This window comes from Dipodomys ordii, unplaced genomic scaffold (genome assembly GCF_000151885.1).
Source record: "Dipodomys ordii isolate 6190 unplaced genomic scaffold, Dord_2.0 Scaffold21, whole genome shotgun sequence".
NCBI lineage: Eukaryota > Metazoa > Chordata > Mammalia > Rodentia > Heteromyidae > Dipodomys > Dipodomys ordii.
Window position 1 is genome coordinate 18697517 of NW_012267237.1, and position 17907 is coordinate 18715423.

Sequence of the window (17907 nt, forward strand, 5' to 3'; positions counted from 1 at the left end):
AAAAGAAAAAAGCCAGAAGTGGTGCTGTGGCTCAAGTGGTAGAGTGCTAGCCTTGAGCTGAAGAGCTGAGGGACAGCGCCCAGGCCCAGAGTTCAGACCCCACTACTGGACCCAAAAAAAAATTAAAAAAAAAACACTTAGGTTTAATAAAAGATAAACAGTCTAGGTTTTTATTCCTCCCTCTCTCATTTTTCTATCTTCTTCTATTTTCCTTTTTTCCATATGTCTTCTCTACTTTTCACATCTACTCTTATCCTTCAAAGTTAATAATTTAAAGAATAGCTAATTAAGGGCTATACATACCTAAATGCTGCAATGAAAAGATTTATTTGTTGTATATTATTTTTTCCTCTCAACTTTGTTATTTTGAGATAAGATACATAGGATCTTGAGATTCTCCTACTTCTACTTCCTGAGTGATGACATTATATGTTTACAAAACCATGCTGTTTTGGTACTCTTTCTGTTAATAATAAGATGAAATCTGGACATGCATAATTTCTTCTGCTTGGATCCCACATTTCTTAAGAGTAGAGTGTTTACTTGGCCTAATATACATGCAAATTGGAATTGTTCCAGAGATACAAACATGTGATGGGAAACAAAGGAGGAGGCTGCAATGCTTGATAAGAAATGTACTCATTATCTTGCCCATGTAATTGTAACCCCTCCGTACAGTATTTTCGCAATTAAAAAAAAAACCTGAACCAACACACTTCATTCAGATTCTTCAACTTACTTTTAGAAAATTAATTCCAATTAGTACATAAAAACTATTATACATTTATAGATTGCTTTTCATATTTACCATGAAAATAGTATGTTCAATTAAGTCAAAATGGCACACATGATATCATACTTTGGAATTGATGATATTATCCTTATTTTAATATTTTATAATTGAAAATTATTAAGATTATGAACTACTGTATCATATTATTTAATTTAATCTATTATCACAAAGATAATCTACTACATTTTCCAGCTTTCTCAAGAAAAACATACTTTATTATTGCTTTTTCCTCCTTGGGTATCCCTTCAGCAAATTTGTAAGATTTGTGGGTATTAGTTATGAAGACTGAAGTCAGGAAGCTATACTACTCCATAAAATATTCTTAAAAATATTCTTAAAAAAATTCTTAAAAATTCTTGTAACGAATTTGAGACTTGAATTTGTGTGAAAATTTAATAAGTATGAAATTAAGCAAATTACTTTTGTCAATCATTAGTGAATGCAAGCCACCAAACATTATAATGAATTGAAATATTATAGTTTTAATCATTTGTTATCTGCAAGTTTATTGCTAACATAAATCTTTATATATAGTTTGTAACCTTTTTATTAAGACATCCCTTATGCTAGTTCACATACTTCCAACATTATTTTTTGTTAAAAATAGAAAGAGACAGTCTATGTAGAACGGACAAAATTACTTTCACTTTAATAATTGTATTAAATTCTGTTTGTGAGCCCTCAATGTCTTTTATCTTACATCATTTCAAGGATTAGCTGGTTTCCAAACAGCTACCTGCTGTCCTTTTGCATATTTTTATGAATTTTTCTGGTTCAAGTTGTGTTCCTTTGCTCAGAATGCTAGGAAATATTTTCTGCCATGAATATCTACACCTAATTATACCTCACATTTGATAAAGCATTGAAATTATTGAAAGTGAAAGTCATTGAAATTATTAAATTGATTAAATTATCAAATTGATGACATTATCAAATTGATGAAATCATTAAACTGATTTAGACAATTTCTTAATTACTTTGAATGTGAAATTGTAGTTTATTTGGAAGGTTATTTGGGAATCTGTAATGTCCCAATATAAAAACAAGCACAATATATGCAAACCCTTTTCTGCAGCTTGTATTTACCACAAAGGTAGCTAGATCAGTCAAGTAGTATGTGTGAGGTCCAGGGTTAATCTCCAACATGGTAAAACAAGAAACACACTCCACAAAACCAAAACACTTTTCTTTGTTAGCCTGGTTTTGAGGTTTTCTTTTACTCTCTCTAGTTCCTAATTACCCCAGAGATCTATTATTCCACAGGGAAGACCAGGACAACTGTAAACTTTTGAAGTAAGTGACTCTAAAGTGATGATTGTGATAGGAGATGCTTGTGAGAAGGACCATTATCTTCTATACTTTGTAAGCTGTGAGGACTTACTCATAATATTTGAACATGTTGAAATATTGTGTGATATCTTGATTCATGTATTTTTTGGATATTGTCTGGGTAATTAACATGCACATCACATTAATCTTTTCTTTATAGCTAGTCAATTCAAATCCCTCTCCTTTAATTATTTAAGATGTATCACATATTAATGGTTATTTTATTTGCCCACGGTGCCATAAGACAACAAACAATGACATTCTACACATTGATGAATCTCTTGCTTTGCCCTTTCCTAACACTGTCTTGACTCTAGTAATTACTGCTCTTTTTAAAAATTTTTATTCTATTGTTAAGGTGATATACAGAGGAGTTACACTTACATAAGTAAGGTAAATGAGTGCATTTCTTTTTGAACATTGTTACTCTGTTATTTATTTCTCCCCTTTTTCTTCCCCTCTTTCTCCCCCACCCCTGTAAGTTGTACAGATCATTTTCAACATAGTATCTTGTGAGTATCACTGTTGCATTGGTTCACACTTTGTCCTTTGTCTCACCATTTTGTGATTCCTCTTCCTCAAATCAGAAAAATGCATATACAAGACAAAGGGCACCAAAATAATAATAAAAAAGTGAAAATGACATAAACCCAAACTAAAGAAAATAGAAATAATTGCAAAGAGTACACTAAAAAAGACCTCTTGTTTCCATATCTTGGATATTATTTTGATTTGCATCATTTTATATGGTCATATGTACATGGCTATTGAACTAATATGATCTTTTGCTAGAGAGATCCTATTCATATTCTACTCATTACAAATGAGGGAAACCATGGAGCCTATGTTCCTTTGGCCTACTTCACTTAATACTTACGTTACAGAAACTTGTTTAGATTTTTTTATGAGATCATACTGTATTTGTGCACTGCACATGAATTATTATGCAAATTTTCCATAAATTTTTCCCACATTTAACAATCTTTAGGCAAAATTTATAGACAAAGTATATTGTAGAAATTAAAACTGTCTAAATTAAAAGTTTAGAAAAATATATTTAAAATTATATGCTATCACACTTAGAGAGAAGGCAAACAAAAAGGCATATCTGCAGTTTTGAGTTTATAGAATGAATTAGCAAATGGGCATGTGGATCAATGTAAAAGGGTAGGAGAGGTAAAGTAGAAACTACTTAGAAATTTTAGGTAACTGTTTAATATAAGAAAGGATTTTGACCTCTACTGAGCATTATTAGAAACAATGTTTTCTTACATCACATTGGTCTTGAATATTGCATTATGAAAAATTATCTTCCCAAAGAAAAAAAACACTAAGGCTAGAAAATGATTGCCAATGGAAATCTCCAAATAGATTTCCAATTTTTATGCTTTGTTTTTTTTCTTAATATTTATTTTTATTTTCTACTGGAGTTCATTGTAGGAAAAAGTATTTAATTGTATTTTCCTACATTTCTACAATGTACTTTGATCATAATCACCCCATACTCCTAGCTTTTCCTCTTTTTCTCCCTCTGGTACCACATTTCACATCTTAAATAGTACCCCTCCCACTTTCATGTCATGTTTTAAAGTCTAGAGTCTTCACATAGCAAAAATGTTTTATTTGCTCTACTAACATGGATTTACTTTGCTTAACATTTTTATCTCTAGTTAATGCAATTTCTCTCAAATGACATAATTTTGGTCCTCTTTACGGATGAATAAAAACCCATTGTGTTTATATTCCACATCATCTGTATCTATTCATCAGTTGATGAACACCTAGATTGCTTCCATAACTTGACATTGCTGTAATGTGGGTGTGAAGGTATCTTTATATGTGCTGATTTTAATTCATTCAGATATACACATACAGTGATACAGCTGAATTGTAATTTGCAGAATCTCCATACTTATTTCATTATGGCTTGATTAATTTCTTAGACTTTAGTTTCTACCTAGGACATTGCAATTTAATATATTGCCCTTTGTTTATAATACTTGTAACTAACTATAATAAAAACAATGTCATATTTGAAAGAAAGCAACATCAACTACAATATGCACATACTACAAACTACAAATGCAAATAAAGGTTCTCCTTCAGTCATAGGGAATCCTTCCTCTTTCCTTTCTTTGCCTCTTTCGTGTGTGTGTGTGTGTGTGTGTGTCATAGGGCTTGAACTCTGGGCTTGGGCGCCGTCCCTCAGCTCTGCAGCTCAAGTAGAGCACTCTACTGCTTGAGCCACAGCACCACTTCTGGTTTTTCTAATGGTTTATTGGAAATAAGAGTTTCATGGACTTTCCTGGTGGGGCTGGCTTTGAACTGCGATCCTCAGATCTCAACCTCCTGAGTAGCTAAGATTACAGGCATGAGTCACTGGCGCCCAGCTTCTTCACCTCTTCTACGCTTTCGTCCTTCCTTCCTTGCCTCCCTCTCTCATTTTCTCCATCTTTCTTTCTCTCTTTTCTCTCTCATTCGGTCTTTTTTCCCCATTTCTTCCTTCTGTCATTCAGTCTGTCCTTCCTTCTTTCCTTATATCAAATCTAAGGTTTGGGGCACGTGCTGAGGTCATTGGTGTAACTCTAAGCTATTTTCAAATCGCATAGCTGCCCTAAGAAGCAGTCATTTCACACTTAGCTACTGTCCTTCCTGAAAGTCAAATCAGATACTATGCTGGTTTGTTCTTCATTACATTACAGATTTATTATTTAAATAAGTCCAAGAAATGATATTTTTATCAAGCTTTAAATTATTATTTTCCATTTTGCTTCAGAATAAGATGTTTTATTCATTGGCAAAATTCCCAGTTCAATAATATAAAGAGAATATATTACGTACATTTGGATGGCACCTTAGTGGATTCTTAATTAAGAAATGGTAACCATCATCTAAGGGGACACATTTTATTTAGCAAGTAAAAGAACAGATCCATTAACCCCCATAAATTCCAAGATTTAGCACTAGGGATGAATTTCAAATTACTGTTAATTTTTTTCCCCAAGGCTAAAAACTATCTGAAAAATGTAACATGAAAAAAACCTCAAAATATTAATAAATAGTGAATAATCCTTGGAATATTGATTTAGTAAACATTAAATATGTATGGACAGTAGCTAAGTGTAAAATAAAGATGTGTAAAAAGAATGATTACCTAGGGTATGTTGTTATTAAAGTACTATGATATTTAAATTACTTAAGATCTTGGGGGTTTGTCATTTAAACACAGTTTGACAAACTTCAATGTTTATGGTTGTGTGGGGGGGGGTTGTATGTTTGTTACCATATTAAGGCTTCAACTCAGGGCTTGGGTGCCACCCTTCAGCTTTTTCTCTCAATGCTGCTCCTCTGCCAATTCAAGCACAGCTCCACTTCTGGCTTTTGATTACTTTTATGCCTTAGGTGGCTTCAAACTGTGATCCTCAAATCTCAGCTTCCTGAGAATGTAGTGTTACAGTTTGAGCCACAACTCAACTTCCAGTGTTTTGTTTTTGCTTTTGTTTATTTTCTTTTTTTGTTTGGTGGTTAATTAGAGATAAGAGGTTTTTGTGGTTGTCACTGGAGCTTAGAGTCCTTTGGGTGGTTAATTGGAGATAAAAATCTCATGGAATTTCAAGCCTGGCCTGGCTTTGAACTGTAACTTCAGTTCTCAGCCTCCTGTGTAGCTAGGGTTAAAGTTACATGTCATAGGCACTGGTTACATTAAAGTTTTTAGTTAAATGAACTTTCTGAACAAGGTGATATTTACAAAAGGAAATCAAAGAGGAAAAGTTCTGAATAGAGAAGGAAGGAATTGTGCAGTAAGTAAAATACATTAGGCATTTTATATAACAAAATATAATTACAGTAGGTGAGAAGTCAATACTTTTTAAGGTGAAAATAAATTTTGATTTTTAAAATACATATGTGCAAAGCCTTAAAATTATTGGCAAGCAGTGGGTCATCTGTGCCACACTTGTAATCCTAGCTACTCAGGATGCTGAGATCTAAGGATCACAGTTCAAAGCCAGTCAGAGCAGGAAAGTCCGTGAGACTCTTATCTCCAATAAACCACTCAAAACTGGAAGTGGTGCCACAAAAAAAAATATTGGCAATCATTTCTGGAAATTTTAGAAAAAAAGTATGTATTTAAGCTAATATTCTCAAATTAGACTGTACCTGAATATTAAAACTGATAATGAAACACATTGATTTGTGAAATTCTGTTTGAAGGGCTGGTTCTTGTGATAGAATTCATTAACTTTCTGCTTCCATGTTGATGTGATCTGTACTCATTTTAAGACACTTTTAGCTTTCTTCTCACTTACTCATTTTTATTGTTGCAGTTTTGAGTATCAGCTCATTGCCCTGTACAAGTTAAGTAGGTGGTCTACCACTGTATTTTATCCCCAATCTCCCACTCCCCCAATGATAGTTAAATTATTACAATAACGTATTTATATATGTTCTTAAAATGCATATTCTGAATTTATACATATATAAAATGAATGTAATGAAAATTTCATTGGTATTTTAATGGATGTAAGAATATGTTCTCTGGAATATATAAACACACATGAGCATATTTGGGAAATTGATAGAAATTTTAATTATACTGAAAAATTTTGAAATATCTGTAAAATGTAAATATAATTTTTATGCAATCATCACACAAAGCTTTAAATGTTAAAATGTTTAAAGGAGTTACTGAATCAAACCTGATGTTTCCAGAAATTCTCTCTTAGTACATCTTTCCAAATCATTTTCAGTGAAAAAGTTCAAATTTTAATTATTTCAAAATAAGCACCTAAATGAAAATATCATAATAAGACCACTTGTTATAATCAATATGTGCTAACCAATGTGATTTTTGGAAGTACATTGGTTTGAATTCAAGGTCTTCTATTTGTGATACATTCCTCAATTGTTTATCTAATCTCTGGTCATTTCTATGGCTCATTTTTGAAATAAGGTCCTGTCCAGGCCTAAGCCAAGGTTGTTATCTTGCTATCTTCTTATCTTTCACTTCTTTTCATATAGGTAGGTAGGTAGGCAAGTAAGTAGGTAGATACATAATAGGATAGATAGATAGATAAATAGATAGATAGATAGATAGATAGATAGATGGAGATATATAGGTAGATAGATAGATAAATAGATATTGTGGCATTTATAATTGGAGTGCAAAATTTTGTCTATTTGTATCAAAATTACATCCTTTGACTTAGAAGATATATATATATATGTATATATATAGAAAAGGTTTCTATATATATTTACACACACACATACACACACACACACATATATATATAGAGAGAGAGAGAAGTTTAATGAAGACATAGAAACCAAGAGACAACTGGTCAGTTGAAGATAGAAAAATAGTTTCTAAATAAGAAATTATTTGTGATCATTTGGGTAAATGCCCAAAACTTGGATTGCTAGGTCATAGGGGAGTTCTATGTGGAGTCTTCTGAGGAACCTCCATACTGCTTTCCAAAGTGGTTGAACAAGTTTACACTCCCACCAACAATGCACTAAGGTTCCCTTCCGTCCACATCCCCTCCAGTACCTGTTGTTATTAGAGTTCTTGATTTTAGCCATTCTAACTGAAGTGAGGTGGTATCTCAATGTTGTTTTGATTTGCATTTCTTTTATGGCTAGAGAGGTTGAGCATTTCTTCATGTGTCTATTGGCCATCCTTCTTTCCGTTTCTCTTTAAGTCTTTAGCCCATACTAAAGCTACCAGCACAACTATGTTTATTGCAGCATTATTTACCATAGCTAAGATATGGAACCAACCCAAATGCCCCTCAGTAGATGAATAGATCAAGAAAATGGTGTGTGTGTGTGTGTGTGTGTGTATGCAATGGAATTCTATGCCTCCATCAGAAAGAATGACATTGCCCCATTTGTTAGGAAATGGAAAGACTTGGACAAAATTGTATTAAGTGAAGTAAGCCAGGCTCAAAGAAACATAGGTCCCATGGTTTCCCTTATTTGCAATAAGGGAAATGGTCAGATAAGTTGCTGTTATTGGAATGAACACCAAGATAAGTATTCAAGTGTTTTTTTTTTCTTTCATGCAATTGTTTCTAACATGTTTATAAGATGATTTCTATGTTGCTTTATATGTCCCTCCCCCACGGTATAACCCCTGCTTTCACTGTATTTGATGTTAGTATAATTTGTGGAGAGGAAGGGAAAAAACAAATCGTTTAAATAGGGATACAGTTGGACCCATTGCAATGAGATGTACAAGTCTTTTTGTCGAAAAACGAACTCTACAACTTTGGTTGGGGAGGGAAGGATCGTGATGGGGGGATGGGGGGGAGTACGGAAAGGGATGGGAAGGGGAAACAAGGAGGAGGCAACAATGCTTGAAAAGAAATGTATTCGTTATCTTGTCCGTGTACTTGTAACTCCTCTGTACGTTATTTTCACAATAAAAATACAAAAAACAAGAAGTTATTACATACATAAAATCAATAAATAAGAAATTATTTATGGTAGTATTAAATTTGAAAAAATATTTTAGTAAATATCTTTTTAAAAAATATTCAGCATTCAGAATGAAGACCCCATGGAAAGTGTACAAAGCTGGACAACTGATATGATAGAGCTAGCAATTCAATTTTGTTGCTGTCCATTTCATCAATGGATATTTTGCCCTTTCAATATCCATACTGCCTGTAATTATATCTCTTTTAATTAGTGGCCAATGTAAAAATCTGAGCTCGAGCTTTGGTTTTGTCTAGGGTAGTTGCTCTGACAACTGAAAATATAGATGAAAATGACAGTGTATTTGTTGGGTTTGAACTTCGATTCAGCTATTCCCAGGCCTCATATTTCTCCAGTCTTCCACAAGAGAATAAACTTTACAACCAAGATGAGTGGCAGAGTCATGGACAAGTCTTCCCAAAGATGAGAAGATCTGAACTGATCCCATCTTTGGATGACACTATCCAACTGACCCAGAAGAGGCCGAGCATAAATATAGTATTGTTTAAGGAAAATAATATTTGTATTGGGCTCTGCACAGTGACAGACTCTAAGTAGATTTTTAACAATTCAATGAAAGTACTCCTAATGGCATATGATGTCTAAAGGTAAAGTAAGCTACCATATGAAAATGGAATACACGTCTGATAAAGTATGAAGAAAGTCACTTAACAGTCACAATAGAAGAATGTCTTTGTTTAATTTTACTAGGTAGGATTCCATACAACCCCTTACCAGATTCATCTAACTCATGGCGGAAAATGATTAAATAAAGTGTCAAGTGCTTTGCCTGTAAAAATGTCTTTAGAGAAGTTTTCATTCTGCCTAAGGTATCTGCTAGAAAGTTCATAGATGAGCTCATGCTTATTCTTTCTACATGAGCAATATTATAACTATATTATTAGATTATTTCTTTTCTTAAATTACATATGGAGTGTCCAAAAATACTCAGAAAGAAGAGAACCAACATAATGATACTTATTATACCGAGTTCCACCCAATCTGAAAAAGCTTTGTAAATACCTTTTATTATATTTTACTATAAACAGAAGACAGTTTTGTTTTAATACCAGACTACCAACAGCTTTGGGTCCTAAAGATTTGGTTGCTATATTTTTTTTAATTGTGAATAATGAAAACAGGATAGTAGTATATAGTGTGGATTAAGAATGAAGAAAATGTCTTAATTTTGTTGGAGCTTATACATTTATCTGGAGCTTTGATAAAACACAATTTGAATATAAAGAACAAAGTTCCTATTGACCTATATAAATATTAAACATATTAAAAATCTATGTCAGCTATAGTTCAGGTTCAAGCTCCAAGTTACTCCAGAGGCTGACAGGGGTAGAATTGGGAATCAAAACCATCTTGTGCAGAAAAGTCTTCCAGATTCCATCTTCAATGAATCATCAAATTGCCAGGCTGCAATCATCACTTCCATATTCCAGCCCCAGCCGAAAACAAGAATGGCAGACAAGCCAGTGTGAAGTTCAGATTCTTTTGTCAGCCCTAGACTCCACAAAAAATTCAATTTCAAGGTGTAATCTTACAAATGGACAAACTATATTTCAATAATTTTCATTCTGTTTGCGATTTTGTATTAAATAGTAAAGAGATGACATATTGCATATGAATCTATTTGACATATGCCAGCTAGATTAAATCTTATTTGTACTCAACCTAAATGTGAAAATTAAGAAAAAGAAATACTACCATAAACTAAATCCATATAAATTTATACTTTTTAAGTTATGCTTAAGGTGCTTTACATATAATCATGTTTTCATGCTCATACTCAAAACCTGATATGGTCATGCTCAAATGGAAAAGTATATTAAGCATGCCTACTTCAATGCTATCAGCACATGTAAAGTAAGAAACAAAAATATGTGCAGGGAGTGACAGTTTACCGGTGTATTCTTTTGTAGGCAATAGTATTTTGTGGCATATGATCACTGAAAGATCTTCAATCAACTTGTTAAGGTAATATTCCAAGAAATAAAGTTTTTCTATTCATATTACTTCAAATGAAAGTTTCTCTAACCTTTAACTATATGGAGGAGTATTATAACCAGCTGTTCTTCATTTCCAGTGAGACTCTAGACAACATAGAAGTGCTTTTAATTCACAGCAGGATTCCTTTAGTTTGCACAACAGGAAGACAGGATTGACAGGAATTCATAGCACACTCTAGAAGAGATTATCAAGGGAAATGCATGGACTTTAATCCACTCAGGTCAGTACAAAAGAATTATTTTAATTCTTCAACTACTCTTAAGACAATGACAAGCAGGTCAAGGAGGTAAGCAAGGCTATCCTAGAGTAGGGTCACCATGACATCATGGGAGAAAATGTTCTGTATCCTTCACTTTTCCACATACATTGCTCCCTTTAATACCAACACTTTTACCTTCAATACATCAATAAATATATTCATTGTGAATGGGCCATCTTGGTGCTTTGTTATGAGCAACTGACAAGTAAGGCCCATTTCGATTTAGAAGGTACAGATAAAATGGTGGCAATTTTATTGAAATAACGTATCTTATATTTTATCTTTAATACTGAAATATGCCTGTCACATACAGTCTCATCTTAATGTTTTATTTTGTGGAAATGCATGATACATATCTCAATGGTACCCTCTTATTTTCACAAAGTAAATAATGTGGATCTAAGTGTTTTGTGCATTCAGTAAGCATTGTATCCTGTTTGAGAAAAAAAAAATATTTGACTCAGTTGAAGTTAAGATTGGAAAATAAGCATACACACAAAAAACATTTAGAACATTTCTATTTTGATATGTACATTAGGTTATGTTGTCATACATAAAAGAATGTGCCCAATCAGGAAATTAAATTTTGCTTTCTTTGTAGTTCACTTACTACATGCAATTTTTGTGTTAGTTGTTTGGGTTGATTTGTTTTGGGGAGGGAGGGGAAAATATCTTCAATAAATTCCCCTAGTCTTGTGTACAGGCTTCTTGGCAATATCTTTGTTGTTTATAGAGATATAGATTCTATATCCTAGTTCTCTGAATCTAGATTGAATGTATGACCTCAATTGATCAACTGAATGGTGCACAAGATGACATTTAGAGATTTCAGTAGATGACTCCAGAAGCCCTGAGACTTTTTTTGCCTTCTAAACTGCAGGCATGAGACCACAATGGAATGAAGTGAAATCACTGGAAGATGAAGAGCCACATAAAACAACTGCAAAGCCACAGTGTCAATAGAGCACCCAGTAGCTAGATGAAGACACCCAGAAGAGCAACTCCTCTGAGCTCAGCTCAAGTTTCTAATCCACAGTGGACTTTGCAAGCAAAATGGTGTTGTATTAATACATTGTGTTTGATGACATTTCTTTAGTAGAAGTAAAACAGTCAGTCATTGATAGCATGATCCTATTACCTGCCTGCCTATTTATGATTTACTGCGAGATGATATAATGTCCATATTTTAATCAGGCTTTCTTAGAAAGACAGAAATGATAGTCGATCTTTTTCATCTAAAACTCATCTATCTATCTGTCTATTTATCTATGTATCATAGATCTATCATTTTACATCATTTAAATATTATTTACCACCCAACTATTCATTATATATATATACATACACATATATGTATACATATGTATATGACAATGATTAGATTCACTGTTCAATGTCCACAAGCATACAAAAATAGTTTTAATTATATTCATCCTCTCCAATTTCCCTCCCTGTACCCATACCACAGACACTACATGTTTTATATTCCTGTCATTTTTAAAGTGTAGGTTAAAAAATATTTATTTTTTAATTTTATTTTTAAGTAGTTGTACAAAGAGGTTACAATCAGTCATATTCAAAATACACTATATCTTGATCATGATCAATCCTTCCATAGTTCTCTTTCATTATTCCCAGCTCTACCATCAAGTTATATAGTTCAATTTTTAAATAATTTACAACAAATATAAGGGCTTCCTTTGCTTAACTTTATTTAAAGGGATATAAACACATTTTGTATTTCTGGAAAATAATACCAGAAAAATACAGCAATTGAAGAACTGTAGTATAATCTTTGGTGAAGCAGGAATTTGATACAACTTTTACACTTGTAGTTTAGGTATGAATGTTAAAATACAAATGTTTCAGAAACACAGTATTTACACCATAAATTCTTTCATCAACTATTTTGGAACAATTTTCTGTAATGTCAAGAATTATATTTCATATATATTGAAATGTATAAATAATAAATTGCTTTTGATTTCAAAATTTTATCAATTTTTCATATTATATAATATAATTTTTAAACAGTATCTCAAGTAATGCAGATGATAGAGATTTTTTTCTTTTTTAAGTACAATATCTAAGAAATCTACTTTCCCAGAAATATGATTAAAAGGAATATTAAGTTCCCTCCCTTCATAATTATTGATTTTCACTACACACATTTATCAAAGTTATCTCTTGCAAATTTTTCTTTTAATTCTTTGAAGCTATGAAAGCCTTTAAAATAGAAAAAAATAAATCTATTTGGATTATTACATATAAATCCTTATTTGAAATTCATATTTGATTAAGGGACTACTGATAGGCTTATATTGTCTTTGTCTTTACACATGTACACACATTACATTGGAAAAATCTTTATCTTTTATTTTTATTATGTACAAAAAGTTAGAAAGCAAATTTTAAAATATGTGTAATTATGACAGTAAATGTGGTAGAGATATGCTACAGAAAATATTCATTTCTAATACTAGAAATTAAAATAATACAAAAATGTGGCATTAAGTCTCCTTTCTGCTACAATTATTTGTAATGTGTGTTCACAATTGCAGCACATAATTTATTTTTAAATAATTACACAATCTGTTCAAGATGTATATATCTTATAAAAATAGTTATGTGTTTTATTCAGAACATCTTATTCAAATGCTCAAATAATTTGACTTCATCAAATTTCAAAAATAAAAATTTAATTATGTACTTTGAGTCCTCAGGGTTATTTTTCAGATATTGAAGGAAAATATATTGTCTAATAACAAGTCTCTTTACAGCTACACACGTTTTGTCCAGCATGATTGAGTAGGATTCTTTTTCTCTTTTTCCATACCTTGAGAAATAACCTTTATAATCTTTGGTTTTGAGATAATGAGGTATTTCTGCCAAGGAGACACTAAGCAAATAACGATGCCGTCCGCTCTCCATGTGCGCTCAGCTCTCAGCTCTCATTGTCCCTCATGACCTCCGGAATCAAGTCCGAAGTAAGGGTTTAGCATTTTTTTTTTCAGCATTGATTAGAAAATGAGCAAAGACGTCAGCACCAAATTACAGCCTGACTATATGCACTCATAAATAGGCAAAGACAGAAGGAAAGAGCAGCTCTATACAGATTTATTTCACAAGTGTGAATTCAATTATAGAAAAATTATTTGACATATGTGTCTTATGTGCATAATAAATTAGGGAGCAAAAGGTCAACCTAAGGAAGGAATGTTATTAAAAAACAGGTATCAAAATGGAAACATACATGGGCTGGCCAATAGAATGTTCATACTTTAGTGCTCCATACAAACTTTTAGATAAAATTAAAAATAAATAAATAAATAAGCTTTCTCAACACAAGATTTCATTAATTTCTTCCTTAAAATTGTGTTGCTTTATTAAATAATTCAATTTCAAAGTTTTCAGAAAACAATCTGTAATCATTCTGTATGTATGAATAATGATGAAAATTAAATGTGAATATTCATTTTAATTTTATCAATGAATCTTTTGAAATGATTACTAATAAATCTTAATGACCTTTAATGCAAGAATATGCCTACTTATCAAAGTCCATGTATATAATTCCATGGCAATTTATAATATGTTTTTATTACCAACTACTATGAAACTAACAAATTCTAAAAATTTGCAGTAAAAAGAATGATTATTTTCAAAAAATAATATTATTTCTGGCATCAAACTTCTAACATTGCAATAGTAAATATGATGCATTAATAAAAAACATAGAAAATAGAATCAGTTATAATTCAACTATGACATCTCACATATAATCACAAACCTATCATCCTATTCATTTGTTTTAACTTCACATTTAATCAATTCTTTCATGTTTAAGACTTTTTTAGTATAAACTATAAATCTATGCTGATGTCTTCCCTTTATCTTATTCATTATGATGAAATCTTGTCTTGTATTTCTTCACTATGCAGATTTTGTTAGCACGCTTAATACCCTTCTCTATTACTAATACTTCATTATATCTACAGTTTAACTAAAGCTCTTGAGGTGATGTCAGACATTCATTTAATTATTTGTAAGTAATAAGTATTTATGCTAAAAGTAAGAACATTTTGAAAGTATGATTTAGAACACATCTAAAATGGACTTATGTGATTCTAGAAAAGTTCTGAGGAAAATAAAAGCACGATAAAATATAAAATAGCCCAAGTAGAGCAATATTAGCATGAAAAGTAGGACACAAAGTAGAGATAATATAAATGATCATAATATATGTTTGCAAGCATTGACTGTTGTGGCAAACAAATGTATACTTGGGATGAAATGTATCACCAAAGCTAGGCAGCCTTGTCATCTAGCTCTGTGTGAAAACAAATTATATATACTTTGTCTCTTCAAATTTTATGTTGACCTGGGATTGCTTCAATTGTATAGATAAGTTCAATGAAATTATTTCAATCGTGAAATAAATGCACTGAAGTTTATGATATAGATATAAAATCATGTAAGCCATCCATTTGTGAGCCCACATACAGCATAAAATACATGAACTACTGATTTGATTGTTCATATTTCAGTGGAAACCGCAATTATCTGATGCATAAAACAGGTTGTATGTCAGGCTTATAAAGATAGCAATCCTTAAAACTTTTGGTTTTACAAGTTTTTGCTCATTTAGAATTATCTGGACTTCATTGGTGCATCTGTTATATCCAGCAGATTTTCTATGCAAGGCTCAGCCACACCCTGTTCTTTGAAGCTTCCAAAATCTGATTATTTTTCTCCTCCCAGCTGCAAAGCTGTACTGTAGATAAGAAAGGTTTCACGAGCTATTTGAAATAATAAAATAAATTAGAATTTTATTTCTTAATGAAATCATCGCGGAAACTTATGTTCTTGTACTTGAACTGATTTAAGGTGGAAGCATTGATGAATAAATTTTAACTAAATAAAAAACAAAAGTCAATATGTTTTATTTTTATTTATTTAAAAATACCTGGGAATTTAATCTTACATATGAAACAGATTTAATTAAAAATTTAGTTACTACTTTTAAAGTAATATTTTGGGGTTTTGTTGTATATTAATACTGTCCTTCATAAGAGATATACTAGAGCAGGAAGTCAAAGTTTTGGAAATGGTTACTACTGATATTCATTACAGGGTCCAGGAATGCTATCTGTGGAGGGTCTATTACCATATGTTAGACATACTTAGCTTAGATCCAAAGGATAAATTACTACTCTGCCAGATATTTTTTCTGTGCTTGAAACTGAGCTCTTTCTTTATCAGCTCACTAAAATATTCTTTTAGACAATCTGCTTAGAGTTTGCGGGAGAAATTTATTAAATTTCATATATTAATTTCATTAGTGTAACCTCTGTGCCAGAGAGATGGTCCCGTAATTGAGTGTATTTTGAAGGTGATAGTTCCAGACAAATTTGAGAAGATGCATGTAGTTCCTGCTTCAGATACTACCTTCCTGCGTCAGGCAGAATTATTTTTCTCTGCCCAAGATATTCAGAATTTAATTGCTCCCAAAATCATTATATTGTCCTATATGACAAACCTAACAGCAAAATATAGTTCCTATTAAGAATCAGAAAAGAAAGTATTTCCTTAGATTATTAGATGCCTGCAAAGTGACTAATCCTGAGATAAGACAGAAACTAGGATTCAATGTTAAGGACTAATTAACCATTCATTCTTGCTATCCTGAAACACAGAAAGAGGTATTTTAAGAACATGCACACCACCTAAAGATGAAAAATCATCCTTAGTTCACAACCAGCAAATCTCACCACTAAAAATAAAGTTATTTCAAGAATTTTATTGAAATCATATAGAAGCAAGTCTTCTTGAACTTACATAAAGGAATAGAGACCTACTCTTCATTTTCACCATGTGTGGGAAGCACTATACCTGTTGTTGTATTGTTTGTTTGATGATTGTTTAAAGCAGTAATAGAAAATTTATACCAGAAAGAAAAGGCAAGTTATATTGAGAAGGTATATTCTTAGAAGGACAGGTTAACACTTCCTGGATAGCAAAAGTTGCCACTTTGCTATTGAAAACTGCCTGTTTTAGTGTTGATTTTCATCAGAGTTCCTTTGGAGAACACTTGTAGTAGACTTTTAGTTGTTTAGCAGATTACACTCCAATTGCTTAATCTGTAGTCACTCCTATTTACATTGTCCTCTAGTTTATGGGGAAGTTTACATTGGAATAACCAATAAAGAGCCTGGCTGATTTATAAAACAGATAAAAGACCTTCCTCCTCAATCTGTATTTTTATGATGAATATAAAATCAATATTTATATTTTCTTTCTTATTCAATACATCCTTCCTGCATATCACATCACCAGTTCCTCTCCATAGGAAGTATGTGTGATTACTTGTACTTTTTGAAGCTATGCTCTATTGGAATTCATCTCAAGGATTCCATAAAGATATAACTTTCTCTTGTACTATATGTGTAGATATTTCCAGCTACATTTTAATTTATGTAGAGAAATACTGATATAACTGAACCAAGTAAGAAGGTAACTGGCTTATAAACTTTTTTTTACGTTGTTGGGCACTAGTGACTAATGTTTATAATCTTACCAATTCAGCAGTGTGAGAACTAGAGGATTGATGTTCAAAGCCAGCTTAGTTACAAATGTCCGAGAGATTTTGTTTACAATTAACTAATAAAATGCACAACTGGAGGTGTGGCTCAAGTGGTAAAGTCCCAGCTGCGATCAAGTAAGCTGAGCAAGAGCTCATGCATGTTATTCACACACACATATACTCACATGAACATGTGTACGTACGCACACACACGTGCATACACACGCACCACACTTATTCCTGCCTTTGATACTGTTTGTTTCCAACAAAAATGTTCCATTTTTAATTTAAAAGAAGTAATGAATGTAACCAATTCTCACGGCTCATTGTTTCAAATAACAGAAAACACAGTATAGTTGTTTTCTATCACATGGTCTGTCTTCCAGCCTTAGTCTCAGCACAGAAGTCCTTCTGAGACTATTTTACAAAGGAGCATTCATTTTC